Source organism: Zonotrichia albicollis, chromosome 1 (assembly GCF_047830755.1).
Source record: "Zonotrichia albicollis isolate bZonAlb1 chromosome 1, bZonAlb1.hap1, whole genome shotgun sequence".
Lineage (NCBI taxonomy): Eukaryota > Metazoa > Chordata > Aves > Passeriformes > Passerellidae > Zonotrichia > Zonotrichia albicollis.
The window spans coordinates 44,927,306-44,945,576 of NC_133819.1; the positions used below are offsets into that span (position 1 = coordinate 44,927,306).

The following is an 18,271-nucleotide window of genomic DNA, read 5'->3' on the forward strand; positions in this document are numbered from 1 at the left end:
TTAGGGCATCTTTAACTGAACACAGTCCCTACAGGAAATTACTGCAGTCAGCCAATGCCATTCCATGCCTCAGTCAACGCAGATGTAGCAGTAAGGCAAGCAAGTGCCATGGCAAGCACAGAGCCTGCAGATTAAAGGCTACACAGTAATAACAGCTATGAATTCAATTTAGCACATGCCAATCCAATCTGTGATTATATTGAACCCTTTGAGCCCCACACTCGGCAGCAAGAAGGGCTGTTGTGGTTTAACCCCAGCTGGCAGCTAAATACCACACCGCTGTTGGGATGGGGGTGGGAATCAGAAGAGCAAAAGTGAGAAAACTTTTGGGTGGAATGAAAGTCAGTTTAACAGGTAAAGTAATCGCTGCACACACAAGCAAAGCAGAACAAGAAGTTCATTCACCACTTCCCGTGGCAGGCAATGGTGTTCAGCCACCTCCAAGGAAGCAGGGCTCCATCAAAAGTAAGAGTTACTTGGGAAGACAGAAGTCATCATTCCAAACATGACCCTTTCCTTCTTCTCCCCTCACTTTATATGCTTAGCATGATGCCACATGGCATCAAAAAGTCTCCTAATTTTTCATGAGCATGGGAAAGAAGTATGATGCTACAGTACTGGCAATAGAGAAGGATCTTAGAAGAACATGATGAACTGATGCAAAAAAATACAAACAAAAAACCTAAACACCAGTGAATCTGTTGCAAATGGAAATCAGGAAAGTGATGTAGCTGCCACTGTTATTTATGAAAATCATGACAATTTCTGGGTATTATTATTATTATTGCTACAAGGCTGTACTTCACGAACAGCAGTGGAGTGTTTTCCTGATTGCATGAAGACTGCATGATCTCTGATACAGATCTGTGTACCAAATTCATGCCATTCCTATGTCTCATGTTATCAGCCTGTAGCTCAGCCTAGCATTGGTGAAAATCACATTTTTAATGTAAAAATGGAAGAAAAGGTACTTGTCTTGCAGTCTGGCCTTCTCACTGAGCTCTTACATAACCGCAAGTGAAAGCAATGCTCTCTGCCAATTTTCTGGCATGGTCTCACTTTATATTCCTGGCCCAAAATACTACTGTGTGACCCATATCATCACCCACAATAACTACAGTATTTCTGGCTGGGTTTGACACTCAGCTGCAGAGCCTCCCTTTTCCTGCATTCTTTTTCAAAAAATGCAAAAATGGAATCTGGACTAATCAAACCCTGCTGCTCACCACCTGCAGCAATTTCCAGCTTTCACGGCAACAGTGGCAACAGGAAAGGCTCATCAGGACATGGTAACAATACAATTGCTTCAAACCAAGGGTACAAATACTGGCCACATCATCACAGCGAGGCTCTCTTTTCTAAAATGAACTCAAGGCTAAATACCATCCCCTTGCAATTATTTATGTAATTATTAACTGGGAACAGATGTGGGACAAATCAAGGCTAAATGCTCAGAAATGTAGCTACTGCTCTGCTGGGTCCAGTTTACAGGAAAGCCTATGTAGAGCACATATTACCAGTGCCACCTGCTACTCAGAGGACCTGACCATTGGCAGAGCTAAAGGGGCAAGCTAAGAGTGAAACCAGGCCAACAACTCTAAATCTTTCTCCTTTTCTTTCATGCTTAGGATACACGTTGGTTGTAGCTATAATGGAGCCTTCTCACTTTTCTGTAATCCACTGGAAGGGAAGATAGATGCATGAAACATATAAGGAGACCTTTCTCAAGTCATCAATTTCCAGATGATGAAGGAAGTCCTGAGCTTCACTTGAGCAGATGAGTTCATTGCCTGTAATCATTACAGCAACTGGGAAAGAAGTAAGCCCTTTGTAGAAATGGGCTTCTAGGTGAACAAAACCACAAGCTTCTAGGTGAACAGAAGTGAACAAAAATGTTCTTGCAAAAATCAGATGAAACTTAAACACTTAAAAGTTTCAGATGAACTTAAAACCCAAAGAAAATTACAGTATAGGGAGACAGATAAAAATTTCAATTTTGCTAATTTCAAGTCCCAGACACTTTTGGAAATATCCTACTTTTCAAGATGAAAACTTTTTGCTTTGGAAAACATCATTTTTTTATCTTTTAGCAATGATGTAGTGAAACATACAAGGGTGTTGAATCTCATTGGGTTTTAAAGCTTTAATAGGAAATTTATTTCAGTTGATGTCTCCTTATAGTAGGTTTTGGTTACTACAGATTGGCCCTTCCAAACAAAATATCATAAAAAACTTTTCTCATCTCTACATAAAATTTAAAAACAGAATTCATCAAAAGTGCCTAGTTTTAGGAGGAAGCAACATTAAACTGAGTTTTGTATAACTCTTCTAAAACACCTACATTTGTTTAGATACACCCGAAAATTTGACTTCAGGTAAGTGATGGGAATACTGAACTCCAGAGAAGCTGACTGGTGGTGCCTGCTGCTGCATCCTGTAACAAAACTTGGCTGTTTCTGGTTTCTGAGTGATGGGTTATTCAGTATTGAGAGGGATTCGAGCAAGTTTCACAACTGACGGAGAATGAGCTTTGTTTCCACTCTGACTAATCTGAAGGGAAACTTCCCTTCAGCTCCATATGCTGTGCCCCTGTTTTTCTCAGCCAGTTACCTAATGAGGATGAGCTCCCTCAACTATATTTTTTTCAATCAGGTAGTCAGTATTGTGCAAATATTTCATTATTCCCCAAAATCTTGAACACTGGAGAAATGAATTTTTGCCTCCTAGGAAAAAGCTTCCTCTTTCTCACTTCTCTCTTCCCCTCTCTTGCCCCTTCTCTTTTTATACAGTGTAATGTAAGCTTTCCCTCATTGCATGCACACACAAAAGAGATGAGAATCTATTGCACAGCTCTAAGCTAATTTACACTAGTTAAAATTCTAGCACTGCTAGATGATAAAACCCCTCCTTAAATTTAAATGGAAATGCATCCTTAAGACTTAAAAATGAAATTATGTTTGGCGTTGAATAAATATCTTTCTTCTGACAGTCTACTAACAGGAAACAGCGGGAGATCACAGGAGTTTATCTCAGCCAATGCAAAAAGTCAGAAGAAGTCTGAGCTGACGTTTTCCTCCAGCACATGCACACAGACACACGCCTGTGCTTACGCACAGACGCCGGGACTCGCTTTCCTAACAGAAGGAGCTCACTCACACGAGACATGAGCAGGAAAGCTCCGCAGACCTGCAGTTCCAGGGCAAACGCATTTCTGCACGGATGTGCCTCCCAGCATTTTCAAATATTTCATTACTCTAAGCCAAGTACAAAAAGAATATTACACATTTGATATTTGGGATACGTGGTGTCACCTGTTACAGCAAGTGTATATCAAGCTGTGATTACAGACGCAGCCGTCTCCTCTAGGGTTTAATGTTCTCATCCACAGCATTGAAAAATGTACCCAAGTGCTGCGTGTGTAATCTGTTATAAATAATTCTTGCCCTGCAGGTTATTCAAACTCAGAACTGCCCTCTGCAATTAGTGGTTAAAGATGAAAAAGTAGGAAGGGATCTGTTTAAGACTGCAGCATTTGAAGTACATATACTCTCAGGAGTAATTGATTCCCATAACACTTTTGATTCAGTAGCCATGAACTCCCTCACAGAAAATGATATATGCATACCTACACATGTATAGATCACTGTTGTCCTACATCAAGCAATTTACAGGAAATGAAGCCTTGATAAATATTTACACAATTGTGGAAATACTCATATTTTAAAAATTAATAAGTAAACAATTTTCACAGCAACAGCATGACTAACTTCTACAGGCAGCTATTGCTGCTGTGGGATTCAATACCTAATTGTCATTTCCTTCACGGTGTGCTTGAACTGCAGGAAATATCTCATTTGGATAGAAGAGAACCATTAGTTCCTGGATGCCAGGACATGAGCAAGGCATCATCAACTAAGATTCAGAAAAGATCCTTTTTAACAGATTTTAAGGCTCCAAGGCCAACAAAATAGTTCTATCTGAGAATTTAAGGAACAATCTTATATCCTGTGATTTTACATGAGATAGCTTTAAGTTGTTTTTAAACATCCTAGCTATTCCAAAGACTATTTTTTCAGGAATTGTTTAGAGCATATTTTCCAGCGAGGTCTGATAGGGTTTAGACAGCTGTATTTGACAAGTTCAATTAGCTGGAACTATTTTCATGGTGATCCATCTGTCTTTTAAATCAGTGATTGAAAAGGCCTGACAGATGGCTTGTGGTCTGGTTAATAAGAGGAAATCCTTAGCACCATACTTCATATACTGTAGGTCTCAGTCCCCACCAGGACCAGGAAGAAGGAAATCTTCCATATTCTGCAAGAATAAGCAGAAATACACCAACAGTGGGACACTCAGACATTCAGGGGCAGCCTATGGCCATTGCAGCTGTCTGAGCCCACTGGTGAAATCGTGGAAATACAAGATACAAAATTCGAACCACAAGATCAAAATTCCCCACTATTGCTGTGTGTTTACAAGTCATGATGAAAGGAGATTTATAAACCTATGTGGCTCACAGAGACTTCAGCAACATTTTGGGGAAGAACCAAACAGCCCAGGGTAAAGAAAGAAGAGAATGGCTGTGCCTACTTCGACTGACCTAAACAATTGCCCTTTGATATATAACTCCATTTTTAATATGTCTCCAGGACAATAACAGGCTCTTACAGGCCACGCGCTTTCAAGAAAGCCTTTTGAAGCGTACTGTTTTGATCACAGCAATCACATGCATTCTTCAAAGCAAATCTACAGCAGGGAAAGGCAGGTGAGAGCAGGGAAGCCCTGTTCAAACAGGCTACACTCACACAGGGCATCCAAGTGCTGCCACACTTGTGTTGGGAATCAGCCAGGAACTCTAGGCACCAGCAAATGACACCATGACTGCTGCCAGCACAAACATGGTTCTGGTCATGCCACCAGCAGCCTCCACTCCCTGGCTCCCTTCCAGCCAGGCATGAGCTGCCATCTGCCTGTGAGCAAGACCCAGATATTGCCACCAACTTTGCTATGGCTGGAAAGAAGGAGGCTCTTCATGCTTTCCCCAGAAGTGGGGATATGAGTTCAGAGGGGTGGTGAGGTGAAGGGAGGTAAATTTGTTGATATGCAGCACTTGCTTTGCTTTACAGAGCTTAGAAAACAAGCCCACCAGTACACAACAAAGTGCCTGCATAAATTCACCTCTTGAAATGAAATGCAGCAACACTGCTGTACCGCAGGTGCTAACAAGTTGCAGCAGAAATGGAATTTTCTCATAGAGATTCATCATTTTCTTTGGGTTTTATAGTCCTGATTAATGCAGATACTGGAAAGTATAGCAGCATTCAGATTCCAGTGCAAGGTAAAAATCTGAAATCCCTAACACTATTTCTATATCCCAGCAATGCAGAAATGTCTTTTTCATGTGAATTTCCCTGTACACCGGTGAATGCATTTTTACAACATATTTCTTCCAAAATTGTGAAAATAGCAGAGCATGTGAGGAAGCAGGAATTCATCTCAATGCCAGTGCCAGTGAAAGGAGGATGGGTTTCTTTATTAACAGCCATCCTGATTGGCAAAACAAGTACAGACACAGTCTGCCCTCTCCAGACTGTGAGGTCATTATGGAACCCCGGGTCTTCTGGAGGACATTCACCATTCTTCTCCATCTATCACCCTGGATAGCTCCCCTCTTATCTCAGACAATGGACTTCAGGATCTAGAAAAAATATGTTTTCTGCATTTTCTTTAAGGGTCAGTGTGGCATATAATGACCATCTCCTTCTGTAGGTCTCCCTTGGTCACCTCTTGGTCCATCTGAGGTACTGAATGCAGGCCCAGTACCTCTCGCTGCTTTTTACGGCATGCAGTCATCTCGCAAAGCTTCTGTCTAATAAAGGCTCCAGAATGTGCTTTGAGGAAAAAGCCCACCAAGAGTGTAGGGAGCAAGAAAGATACCTGAAGTGTGATAAAGGGAGAAAGAAGTAGCACAAAGGAAAGGTAAAAAATCAGTTTCAAGATGTTGTGTGCTTTTGGAGATGTGATAGAGAAAAAGAGACAGGCAGTCCTAACCTCTTTAGGATGAAAAACTGAGGGACTGTAGAAAAACCCATTTTTGATAATGAAGTTTGATTCATCTTTGGATTCATTTTGACTGTGATGGGCTTCTTTATCAACACACTACATTGATGCAAAAATAAATTTAGAAGGAATGAAACAGAGGAAGAGGGGAAAAAAACCTAATCAGCAGGAAGAGTGAAGACAGGTTAGCAGGCCTTTTATTACTTGCTGCTGCTTTCCCCTCTGCAAGTGATGTTCTGCTATGGATCCAATGCATGGATCAGCAAATGGCAAAGTCCATACTGTGCTGCCATTAGAAAAACATCCATATGATTTTAAGTATTTGTAGCAATCAGATTCCAGAGGGAGAGGAGGGTTGGGAAGAGAGCAAAGGAGCGAATGAAAATAATTTATTTGATTGACTCACTCGTCTTTTTTCTGAATATGATATCAAATAAACTAACCACGTTTTCCCCTGCAAATGAGTCACTATCCAGTTGTCTCTTCTGCAGTGACTCTAAATAAGGGAAAACTGCATGCAAAGTGAATGAGGTAGAACTGTTTAACAGTATCCTATATCATATTTTAACACATACTAACATTCTTTAGCTCTTTTCTTACAAAAACTTTTCAGCCTGGGAAGAAGAAGAGGAGGAGGAGGAGGAGGAGGAGGAGGAGGAGGAGGAGGAGGAGGAGGAGGGGGAAGGCACTTTAAGGTTTGGGTTTATTTCTCATTATCCTACTCTGAATTGATTGGTAATAAATAAAACCTATTTCCCCAAGTTGTGTCTGGTTTGCCTTTCATTATATTTTCCTTCCCCTGTCTAGGTGAGGAGAGGAGTGATAGAGCAACTTGGTGGACACCTGGCATCCAGGCAGGGCTAACTTGTCACCAGGAAATTTAGAATATTTGTACTGGCTTGCAAACATCTGTTTATTCCAGTTAAGCAGTCAGGTTTTTCATTAGGAATGCCACCCTATTTTGTGAGGTAGTGCCATGACTTTCAGAGCTTTTCTGAGCTTTAACAGGAAAAAATGTACCAGTCTGGGGAGAGGGGATTGTTTGGATTTTTCACACATATGAAGCAATTTTTGCCCCACAGCTTTGTGCTACAAGCAGGGCTGGTTCTAACACAGTCAAACCTCCATAAACCACAGAACAGTCTCACCCAACAGTAACACTGCTGCTTTTCAAACAGCAGAAGATAAATAATGAAAATTATTACTTTCCCAGGCTAGTAACCAACACCAGTAGAATGTTCTGCTTTAGGAGGTGGGGGTTTTTTGCCATATACTGATCAGTAGAAAAGGGAACAGTACTTATTGATGCAGCAACACTTTCTCTCTGATAATTTATGTTTGGTGTTGCAGGTCCTGTATCAAGCCAGTGGTGTCTATATGTCAAAACTCAGTGAAAGGAAAGCAGTGCAAGTACAAATTTTCATGGGAGCTTACTTGAAGGCTTTTTATTGGTTTGGATTTCTTTTTTTAGTATTTTTATTTTCGTTTCATTTTTCTGTAGCACAAAAGCAACACAGAAACAACACTAAGCAGAAATAGCAGAAATAGGGATAAGGAACTAAAAAATAAAAAAAAAAAAAAGAAAAAGAAAAACAAACCAAAACCCCCAACAAAACTAAACAAAAAACTCAACTGTGACTGAGAACAGAAGGCAACGTTTGTGATAGAGAGCAGAAGGCAGAACAGACACGAGACAGTTCATAACAGAAAAGGAGGAACTCACAGGTCAATTGCCAGAGAACGTGAGGCCAAGAATATATCACTGCTAGCCAGGAGAAGGGTGCAAAACACAAGGGAGGAGGAAAAATAGTGCCTGAAAATCCCCCATCTGGGAAGAGAAAGATGCTGCACTGGAACAATAAAAAGTGAAGTGCTGAAAGGCTCAGAGGAAAAGCAGCACTGTTTGGGGATTTGGCAGGAGATTGGATTGTAGGTCTTTTCCAAAAGAAAATCAAAAACTTGAGATGAGGAAGGTACAAGTTCCTTTCAGACAGGTGTAATGCATAAGATTTTTAGGGAGTACATTGTGGCTTCACTTATTATTAGACTGACAGTCTACAGAAAGAAAACTCCCCAGATCTCCTCTCATCTGCAGCCTGACACTGCCACCCCTTCCATTTTGGCCCTGTTTGCCCAGTTCCAGCTCAGTACCTATGGCCAGCTAGGTAGGAGTGTGTGCAGCCAAAACCTCTGTGGCCAAAGCAGAATGGAAACCACCTTCCTTCACTCCCTGGGAGAATGCTCTGACCTTGGGTGGGGGGAGTGTAAAAAGCAGGGGTCCCACCATATGCCACACCTCCTCCTTCTTATTTTCTGATGTGTCTGTGTGGCCATATTTATGCACTATATTCATATAAAAAACATCCTGACATCTGCATCCTCAGCAGGCAGAGAATTTCTAGCACAGCTTTGTAAATCCTACCCCCTTACACAAACTACTGGCTACTGCCATGCTGATCACCATAACATCTCTCTTGGGCAGGTCCCATGTAGTTATTTTAAGTAAAAAACAGAGAAGGAAACAATTTACAAAATAAGAAAAAAATCCTAGATCTTGTTTTGTGGCTTGCACTGCATTACATCATGCTTCTGTGGAGCAGCCTTGGAATTGCCCAGTGCCAAGGGGGTGGGTGGAGCATTAAACATTGTGATTTAAATCTGTCTTCTCAGCCAAGTTCCTGTTGATGATATTAATGACAAATCTGCATGTTACTGTGCTGCTAAATGAAGGTGGTGTAATTTTTCCAGCAAGATTGCTTTTTCCTGCTTGGAATAGTTATATTATTATTATGTTGTATTATAGTTACACTACTCAGCAAATATGACCAGAAATACATATTGTAAATAGCTTTTCTGGATTTAGTATATAAGCTCAATACTGCTACTGTTCCTGAGAGAATACATCTGATGAGTAGTAGGAATATGTATTGAATAAGTTATTCAATTAGGGCTATCAGTATTGTGTAATCACAAATTAAATTTATTAAATACAGGTCATTTCCCCTTGTTGCTTGACCTGCATTATTCATAATGCAGTTGTCTGGGCACTACTCTGTTGAGCTTATCAGCACAGTACCTCATTTCGAGTTATTTTCTTATAACATTATTTTAATTTCTGATGCCTCCTGAACTGAGATCTGATCTGAAGTAACACCTCCACACAAGCCTCTGAGAGCATCCCTGTTCCTTTCATGAGGTGCAAGTGAACCCAAGTGTAATGTGGGTGATGCTGTCTATTGTCTAATGCAGCAGCCCACAGATCTCACTGTGCTAATGACACCAGGCATCAATTTGGTAATTCTAAAGTGAGCACAGGATCAAGAGCTATAGACATATCAAGTTACACAGCATGTTAATTATGTGTAGGAGCAAGAGCAGTGCCTTGTCTCACTCTGAGGTCCTGATCTTTGTGTGTCACTTTTTAATGCCAAGAATTAATCAGGGAGACGATACCTTCTGTGAAAAGATATTGGTACTGACATGAGTGAGGGGAAAAAGCAGACAAGCTTTAGGAAGTAAAAGCCTTTCTTCAAATCTGAAGTGGACTTTACTGGATTTAATGCTAAATGAAGGTGGAGAATGATCATTCTGAATTTGAGTATGTCAGACTGGTTGAGTGAGGTGGTGGTGTTAAGATGAAGGAGGCAATAAGTTTACTATACACAAGAGACAGGACTGAGACACAAACTATTTAAAAAAGAATGAATACATGAATGAATGAATGAACGAATGACTGCTTATGAAACATGAAATTGTGCACAGAGACACAGGAAATGCAGTTTGACATAAAATGTGTGTGACATAAATGCAGTGTGACTACAAAGTCTAAGTGACTGATTTTTTAGAAGGGATTATAAAATGACACTTCAAGCATCTTATTGTAGTCTAAGGCTATGTCATCTGGTAAAACTTTATTTTTTAGGCTATGTCTTGGTGTGAACCCAAGCTCAGCCATGACATAATAATAAACCTTCTCAAGGAGCAGTCACAGTCTCACAGACTATTTAGAGCACAAGGAATATGTTCATTTTGAACAAGTCTATTGCCTATATAATCCCATTGGATCCAAAATTCATAATTTGACTTCAAGACAATAGTTAACTCTATAAAGCCTTGACAAGTTACCAGCAGCAGTGTAAAATGATCAATATTGCAACAGAGCCTGCAGTCCTCACAGTTTAGAAAGGGAATTAGTGCAGGAAGTAAAATGTTCTCCGAGGCATCGAAAATCAAATGCAAATTTCAGTCTAAAGGTCAAGACCAGTTAACATTAAATACAACCTTTCATACGCCATAAATGCACTGAATATATTTCCATCTATTTTCATATAGATAAGGGACTTGCATTCACTCACATTTTAAAAGCAATTTTTAAAACAGTAACTCTATGTAATGCTCTGGCTCCATTAACTCTCTTTTGTATAGTTTTGGGCAACAAATCTGAGGCGTCAAGGGTGTGGAATAATTCAGCACTTCATTATAACTTCGGAAACACAGAACATTTTACCTTTGCTGGGTTTTGACACCTTTTTATACTAAAGCTTTCATTTTTACTTAATGATTGCAATAATTTTATATCCCAAATGGAGGATATGAATGTTCCTAAGCTCTTTCTTGCCATACTCAGCTTCTGAACCATTATCACTAAACCTCCACTGGCACCATAAATTTACAGGCACAGTATTTGAAGGTGGAAATATGGAGGAAGGAAACTTTATGGTGGCATTAAAATGATCCCTTAGCCAAACACCCCCATAAAAAAATGTATGTTGCTGCATTAGATGGCTTCTTTCTCACAAACTCCATTCATATGATTTGGCATATGGCATATGGTTTATAAAAAAACAAGGGAAGATTTGAAACATACTGCTAGGAAAGCTGGTAAAAAAACCATATCTGAAACACTGCACTTTTATCAACCAGAGACTGTCAGAAGCTGTGAGGAAAGGAAAGCAAAGGAGAAAATGCCTAGGAGCCTATGATGACACACCAATTGTTTGCTTTAATTCCTCTTTGAAGAACAGAAAGAAGAAAGAAAGCTGCTAGCATCATTCCTATCAGAACTTGGAGGAACTAGCTGTCTCTTTTGCTTGGCAGCCTGTATTGTGCAAAGCTCAGCCAGTCAAGCAGAAATTGGAATAATTTCTACTGATTCTTCCTGTTGTAAAAAGGTAAAAAGTCTTTCTTTTACAGTATAGCTGGGCTCATTTCTCTTATGTTCTGTACATGACTATTTTGAAACTTTATTTAATTATGTTTGAATTTTCTGCAAAAATGCAGTCTAAATAATAAATGAATGCAGTGAAACTTTTCATACAGATAATTAGCAAATACCAGAAGTGTTTTTCTTCTGCTGGATGACATTTAACACTACAATGTAACATTATAGAGGAAACTTGATATTTTTATATAAAATTAGTTTCCTCTAGGGACTTGGGGGGAAAATATAAACAACAAAATTTATTTTTTTTCTGTAGTTCTGACTTTAAAAAGCTATTAAAAATTGTCTAAAATGGCATTTATTGTTATTTTCAATTTTTTTTTTAACAATCCATAAACTCTAAAACAATTTTTATTCCTCTTTCGGGTTTTCTCAGCCTGAGAAAGCAACACAGTTCACATAATTAAAATAAAACTGGGCATTCAACTTCGATAAACTAATAAATTATTGCATCTAAATTCTTTATTAACAGCCCTCTGTATACACTGAAAATGCTGAAGGAGTATTAGGCAGAGGAATGTGCTAAAATAGTAACACATTTTCCCTTTGTTTTCCTTCAGCTTGATGTTTACACATGCACAAAACACACAAGTAAGTAAAACTTTTAAATTTTCTGCTGTCCTGACACTAGCAGAATACAGCCCCAAATCCTGCCTGAATACTGAACTTTGCTTCTAGACTGTAACTGAGGTCTCCTCTCCCGCCTTGTTTCAAGAGCTCCACTGGGGATTTCTGTCATGGGCAGCAGCGTGATCTGCTCCTGCTCAGGTGTGGACAACCCCCAGTCCCTGAGCATTCCCACACCTAGGTCACTCAGGGAAAGAAACTGGGTATTTCCCTGCCTAAATATCCTGATGAGGCAGAAGAGACAGAGACCTTCGTAGAACATACTACGTGCAGGTAGAGGCAGAACATGTTTAGAGGAGAGGGAAAGGATGCTTATGCTTAGTTTTGCTCCTCATTTGGTCCTCATATTCCTTTTTATGTTCCCATTCTGAAGTTTAACCCAGACAGAAGTCCTTATGAACCTCTCTATGGTTTCTTAATTCTGCCATATCCTGGAATTTTGCTCAAATTAGTGACTACTTTGCTGAAAAAGGTAAGCTTTAAGCCATGCTCCTCTCACCAGTGCTAAGGTCAGATGGCATCTTTAGCAGCTCAGGCGGACTACCTTTTTTGGTACCTAGTCTTCCCTACATGAAATAAAAGCACTCAAGGGTCCAATTTGCATCTGTGGATTCCTGTAAGCAGCAGTTGCCTAATACTTGGAGAATGAGCATGGCAAAACTTCCACCTTTTCATAGGGCTGGCTGTTACTGGGGGAAAACAACCAACATTAAGAAAGGAAAGATACAAAGTGCTCTAAGGATGTGCATGGCAGAGCAACCTCCACATGGCAACCAGTAATTACATCAAAGCTCTCCCAAAGGGAGAAGGGGCAGGCAGGTGCTGGAGAACATGGCCAGAAGACATCACCAGCATTATTTGTCTCTTCAGTTTGCATCAAGATCTGTTCGCTGGAGATCCAGAATAAATATCTTAGATTAAGGAGAATTTAGAGATGTTAATTGAAACTTCCTGGGAGATAAATGTCAGATTTCACCTGAAAAGACATGGTGGAATTTTTTCAGGAGGACTTTCCCTCCTCATAATGTCAGGAGAAAGGAGTAGGCCATGCTGGGGCAATATTCCATGGGCAGTGGCTAAAGCCCCATGAACAGACATGTTCCTAAAGCTGATATTTGGAGGAACAAGGCTTAGCAGTCTGGTGGAGTTTCCTAGCTCTTCAATAGGGAGGTGAGGAGAAGCCCAGGAGAATTTACCCCTTCACAGTGTTGACAAAACATTAAAGCTGGGGCAGCTTATACAAGCAGGAAGACAGGTGCAAAAAATACAGTAACCTTTCTCACTTGATATATCCATGTGAGCAAAGTAAAATATTTACCAAGAAAATATAAAAGAGAATCACCTCACTTGCTGAAATATTCAGTTGCATTTCAAGGGGACTTTTGAAATATTTATTTGGAAGGTTTTTCCAGGTGAGAAAGACACAATTGTTTGGCACCCTCTCCCAGGAAACATACATACCTTGTGCTTCATCTCCTTTTTCTGCCCTTAGGCCTTCAGCAACTTTTGGACTTGTCTGCCCACGCCATCCTTGCTGGCTTTCTTGATTTCACCTGAGACAAAAGAAGCCATCTCAGTTCACAGAAGAACAGATCCCTGCATTTAGCTATGCTATTCCTGAGATAAATCAATATATCTGCTTTACAGCATATCAGTTTCCCCTAGGTTACCTGTTTGCTATAAATGTTTGCATCTATAGATTTCTTTATGGGCATTCTGAGTACTTCCTGCCACAAAGGGAGTTGTTAATCTATTTTAATGGTTACATCCATTCCCACTGGTGTAGGACACAGACAAAGCAGCACATACTGTGACTGCCTGTAAGCAAGGGAAGGGGTACAGGCCTGGCCAGACAACCTGAAGTTGCTCTCCTTCACCACCAAACCCCAGGGCCACCAAGCCCCGGGCTAGGCAAAATATTTGCAGTGTTACCATAGCAACAGTGGGCCTATAGCACATAGCAAGACTCATGGAGATGAATTTTGGCCAGCTTAGACTGTGTGCACAAGAGGCAGAACCCTCTCCTCTTCCTGAAGAGTGAAGGATAACCAACAAGCCCAAAGAAGATCTCTCAGCTCCATATATCCATTCACAACAGCATCTGCTCCAGCTTTGTGACAGGTTTAACACAGGACACTTCTGCACATAAGCTTTCCAACTCAGCCTGCTGACTTTCATCACCACTCAAACTATCACCCTTTTTCCCTCTGGCACAGTGCTGTTTATTACACCCCTTATCTTGCTGGAAACATATAAGCATCTTTATGTATTTCTCACCACTTGAACAGACCTATCCCTGGACTGAATCAAGCACAATTAAAAGGGAACATTTAAGGTTAAGAGCTACTGCATTTCCAGGAGTGACCTGGAATAAGTTTAAGCATAGCAGCAAAGGCTGTAGAAAGAAAAGGGCCAGACCATTCCCAAGATCTGTTTCTAGCTACAGTTGCTGATCTTTTAATTGGACACAATCCCTGGTTATTATTACCAAAGAGAACTGAGTAGATTTTATTTTAGCTCAGAGTTATTTAGCTTAATTACCCAGCAAAAGACCTCGAGGTAGGTATGTAAAATGTAATTAGCACATTTTACTTGAGGCAGCTGAGTTGTTCAAAGATATTAGGGATTAAAGATTGCAGTAAGGTCTTATGTGTACACATTAAGCAGGCACGTGCAGTCTTCCTTTAAGCAATATGCACCAGCTCTGCTTGAGACTTTTAAAAAGGCATTCTTAAGCATACCTTAAGAAAATCTTAAGATAGAAGAGTTTTGTCTTTCTTGTATTGCAGCCTTAGGCCAGGACAATAAAGGAATGCTGTTTGCCTTCTCTGTATGCTCAGGAGACCAGAGGTAGCACAGCTGCTCCTGTTTCCATTTGGCAGTGCAACTCCATCATTTTTTCATGGCAAGGCCAATTCTAAACTCTGAACTGTAAAAACTAGAAAAATAGTTTGAGTAAATTAATGTGTACCCTGAATTGCTCAGCAAGACAAAATGAGACTGAGACAAATATTCTTCCTTCAATGATGTGTCTATTGCTACAAATTGTGATATGTCTGCATCCAGCTCTTATTGATACTAATTGGGGAGTATCTATTAAATGCCTTACAGACTCAGACTGTTTTCCTCATCGCCTTTATGCATTTTGATGGAAAGGATTTGATTTAATGCCCACTGAAATCCACAGGAAGGCTAAAAAGGGAATGGGACACAACCCCAAAGCTGGACTACTCTGATATGGAAAAATGCTAGAAACAGTGCAATAAATAGTGCTATTGACAATGCAGTCATTAAAATAATGAGTATCAGACCTCTTGTGGTCTCTTGTGAGGCTTGTGTCAAGAAGTGGCAGCACTGGAAACTGATCCCCAGCCCCATTTCAAGTCCCACTTCAAAGACTCTGGGAACTTTGGACAAGATTTATATCAACTTCTATTTTGTAGAAATTCCCAGATTTATCATTCCATGGAAAGACACACATGCTCTTTTCTCAGATAGAAACTGTGAAATTTGCCACCTATTTAGAGAAAGTAGCTGTTCAGACAATTAATTCAGTCTTAGTGGTTCAACAAACATATTTGACCAGCTGGGTCATCTTAAGCTAGTGTTTTCTCTATCCAATATGAAAAGAAATAAAGTCAGAAAAGGTCAAAATATTACACTTGCATCAGCTCAGCTCCAGACCACAGAAAATACGGAAATGTAATTTAGGCAGTTAAATTTTACAAGCAGAGAAGAAAATGGGAAAAAATCTTCAAGCCGAAATCACAAGCAGTAAAGCTGGAAGCTTAAAGGAGAAATGATGAATAAAGATTTTTAAAAAAATCAGTTATTAATGATATTTTAAATCTTTCTTTACATCTGCTACCAGAAATTACTTTCATCTCTTTCTGTGTAAAGCAGTACTACTTTGAAAGATGTCAAGTGAAACTGATCAATGAGGAATCAAATGTTGATAAATTTGTAATAAGGACAGAATAAGTAATTCACAAAAATTGTATTCATCGGCTCAGAGAACTGACTCAGTTCTGTCTTTGTACAAACCATTGAAAATGAGCATGGCTGTAAATCTTTCAATCCATATGCCAATTAGGGATCCGTGTCCATCTTGGAGTGGAAGAATTATTGCACAGTGATGAATTTGCTTTGTCTACACCATGATTTCAGGAACAGCACAGCAAAATTAGATCTTCCACAAGGTAAAAATCATTAAATACCATGTGAAAATTATTTCATTCACAAGTGTCACACAGCGTTCAATTGAATGGGCATGGACAGCTCATTTGTTTTAAAATATTTGTATTTGTCAAGCCTGTCATGAGAGCATGCACACATGAGGAAAAATTGCTTTTGCCTCTGCTATACCATCTCAGACAGAATTTGTCATCTGATAGGCAGGTATTATTACCTTGGCCTTTTACACTGGCCAGGGACCAGCTTAGCAACAAATCAGTCCAGTGGGGCCCCCATCTCATCAAAACAGACAGGAAAATAAGCTTAAACATGAGGGAAAAGTAACCATTTTGACTGTGAGAGTCATCAAACCCTGTCACAGGTTACCCACTGAAGCTGTAGAGTCTCCATTCTTGGAGATATTCAAAACCTGAGTGGCTATGGCCCTGAGAAACCTGCTCTGGCTGACCCTGTTCTGAGCAGGTGTGTTGCACCAGCTGATTTCCAGAGGTCTCAGTGATCTCAGACACACTGTGAGTCTGTGAACAGTTTCTAGCTCATGTTTGGCACCAGGAGGAGAAGGCCCTTTCCCTCCTGTCCCCACACACCACTATGCACAGGGGACCCTGATAAGAGCCCAGCAGTAATCAGGGCTTGTGGTGCCTCCATGACCAGCTGGGATGACAAAGGGAAGGACTCATTCCTCTCTAGGGTACACTTCAGAACCTACAGACTGAGCTTTGGGACATTCTTTAATAAAAAACTTACAAGATATTTTTTCCTCGAAAAACACCCCAACAACCAACAAACAAACAAACCAGAACAAAAAAAAGCCAACAGGAGAATCCAGGGCGATTTCTGCCTTGGCTTGCAGCTTTGCAACCTCATATTAAGCACCTGTTCTTTACTGCCTTTGTGTCCTCTCCAAAATGCTTTTCTCTCACATCTATTTTCCATGTTTCTCCTCCATTAGCTTTTCTTATCCTGCATCCTGGGTGGCCTTCTCTATGTGAGGACACTTTCCTTCCTAGACCTACTGCTTGGACCTCACTGTCTCACTGAAACCATTCCTGTTTTATAGGCAACTGCAGCTTTGGAATGTAGAGCACACACCTCTGAGTGTATGTGGGTATGTTTATCTGAATGTGACTGTATGTCCTGTCATAATGGAGGTCTTTTCTGGAGGAAGAGCTTGATCTTACTGAAATCAGGTTAATCTGAAATTGGTTTTCCACAAAAGACAGCATCAAATTGCTAATTTGACCATTTTTAATCTCCTAGGTTAGATTTTCAAGAGAATGATCACTCTGCTGGCTTTGCAGTCAATGGAGATTTATCACCAACTGATCCCTTTGGAAATTATTACTTTAATGGAGATTAATAACAGTGATCAACTCATTATTAAATAATCTTACTAAGGAATTGTCCATACATTCAGGAGACATTTTGGAAGAACAACAACTCCCTCTGCATCCTGTCTCATGTTCTTGGACTGCTGCCAGAAAGAGTCCTTCTGTTTATTCTTCTGTCAAACAAACTGAATAAAGAAATCAAAGTGTAACTCCAGAGCCTCAGCCACTAGCCTGTGATCTAGCAGGACAGACACATTTCTCTGGTCCTTTGCTCACCTCTTGCACATACTCGGTTTGCATCAATGGCACTGCCTGTACAAACAACACATGTGGTATTGGACCCACTTCAGTATCTGTCCAGGAAAACAGAAACAACTCAGGAATTCTAAAAGTTTCTGCTTTGGATCATTTGTTAGCAGCCTCTTGAGAGGAAGCAACACTGCTGAAAAACTCTAGGTTTCCAAACCTCCACCAAAACAACCAGCTTGAGAAAAAAAATGCTTTCAGGTGGCAAATCCTGTGTTGGCCCCACAGAGAAAGGACTAATTTATTTTTCATTTATACTCATGTGCCTGTCAAGCAATACTCATGACCAAGTACAAATCCTTCTGAAAGTGCAGACACTCTGTATAGGCGGAGTGCCAGTCCCAGTTCCTGTCTATGCACCCCGGGTGCAGATGTAGTTAATTTCAATTCTTTTGGAATCCACAGTCTGTTTAAATATTAAATATAAACCACAAGCATTTGATAGAGGTATCACTCTCCCTAACTGCTGACAATACCACTGTCAAACAGATTTCTCTGGCTTTGGGGAAAATTGCAAATATAATTCTTATTA

The 18,271-nt window shown here is 40.2% G+C and overlaps 1 long non-coding RNA gene across 1 annotated transcript in view; it reads right to left on the minus strand.

Annotated features, from left to right (window-relative positions):
- LOC113460425 (uncharacterized) overlaps positions 1 to 18,271 on the minus strand; it is a 40,041-nt gene that overhangs the window by 10,954 nt on the left and 10,816 nt on the right. Inside the window, exon 3 of the long non-coding RNA XR_003382254.2 lies at positions 13,370 to 13,461. This is a non-coding gene — a long non-coding RNA (uncharacterized LOC113460425). The remainder of the gene's footprint in view (positions 1 to 13,369; positions 13,462 to 18,271) is intronic.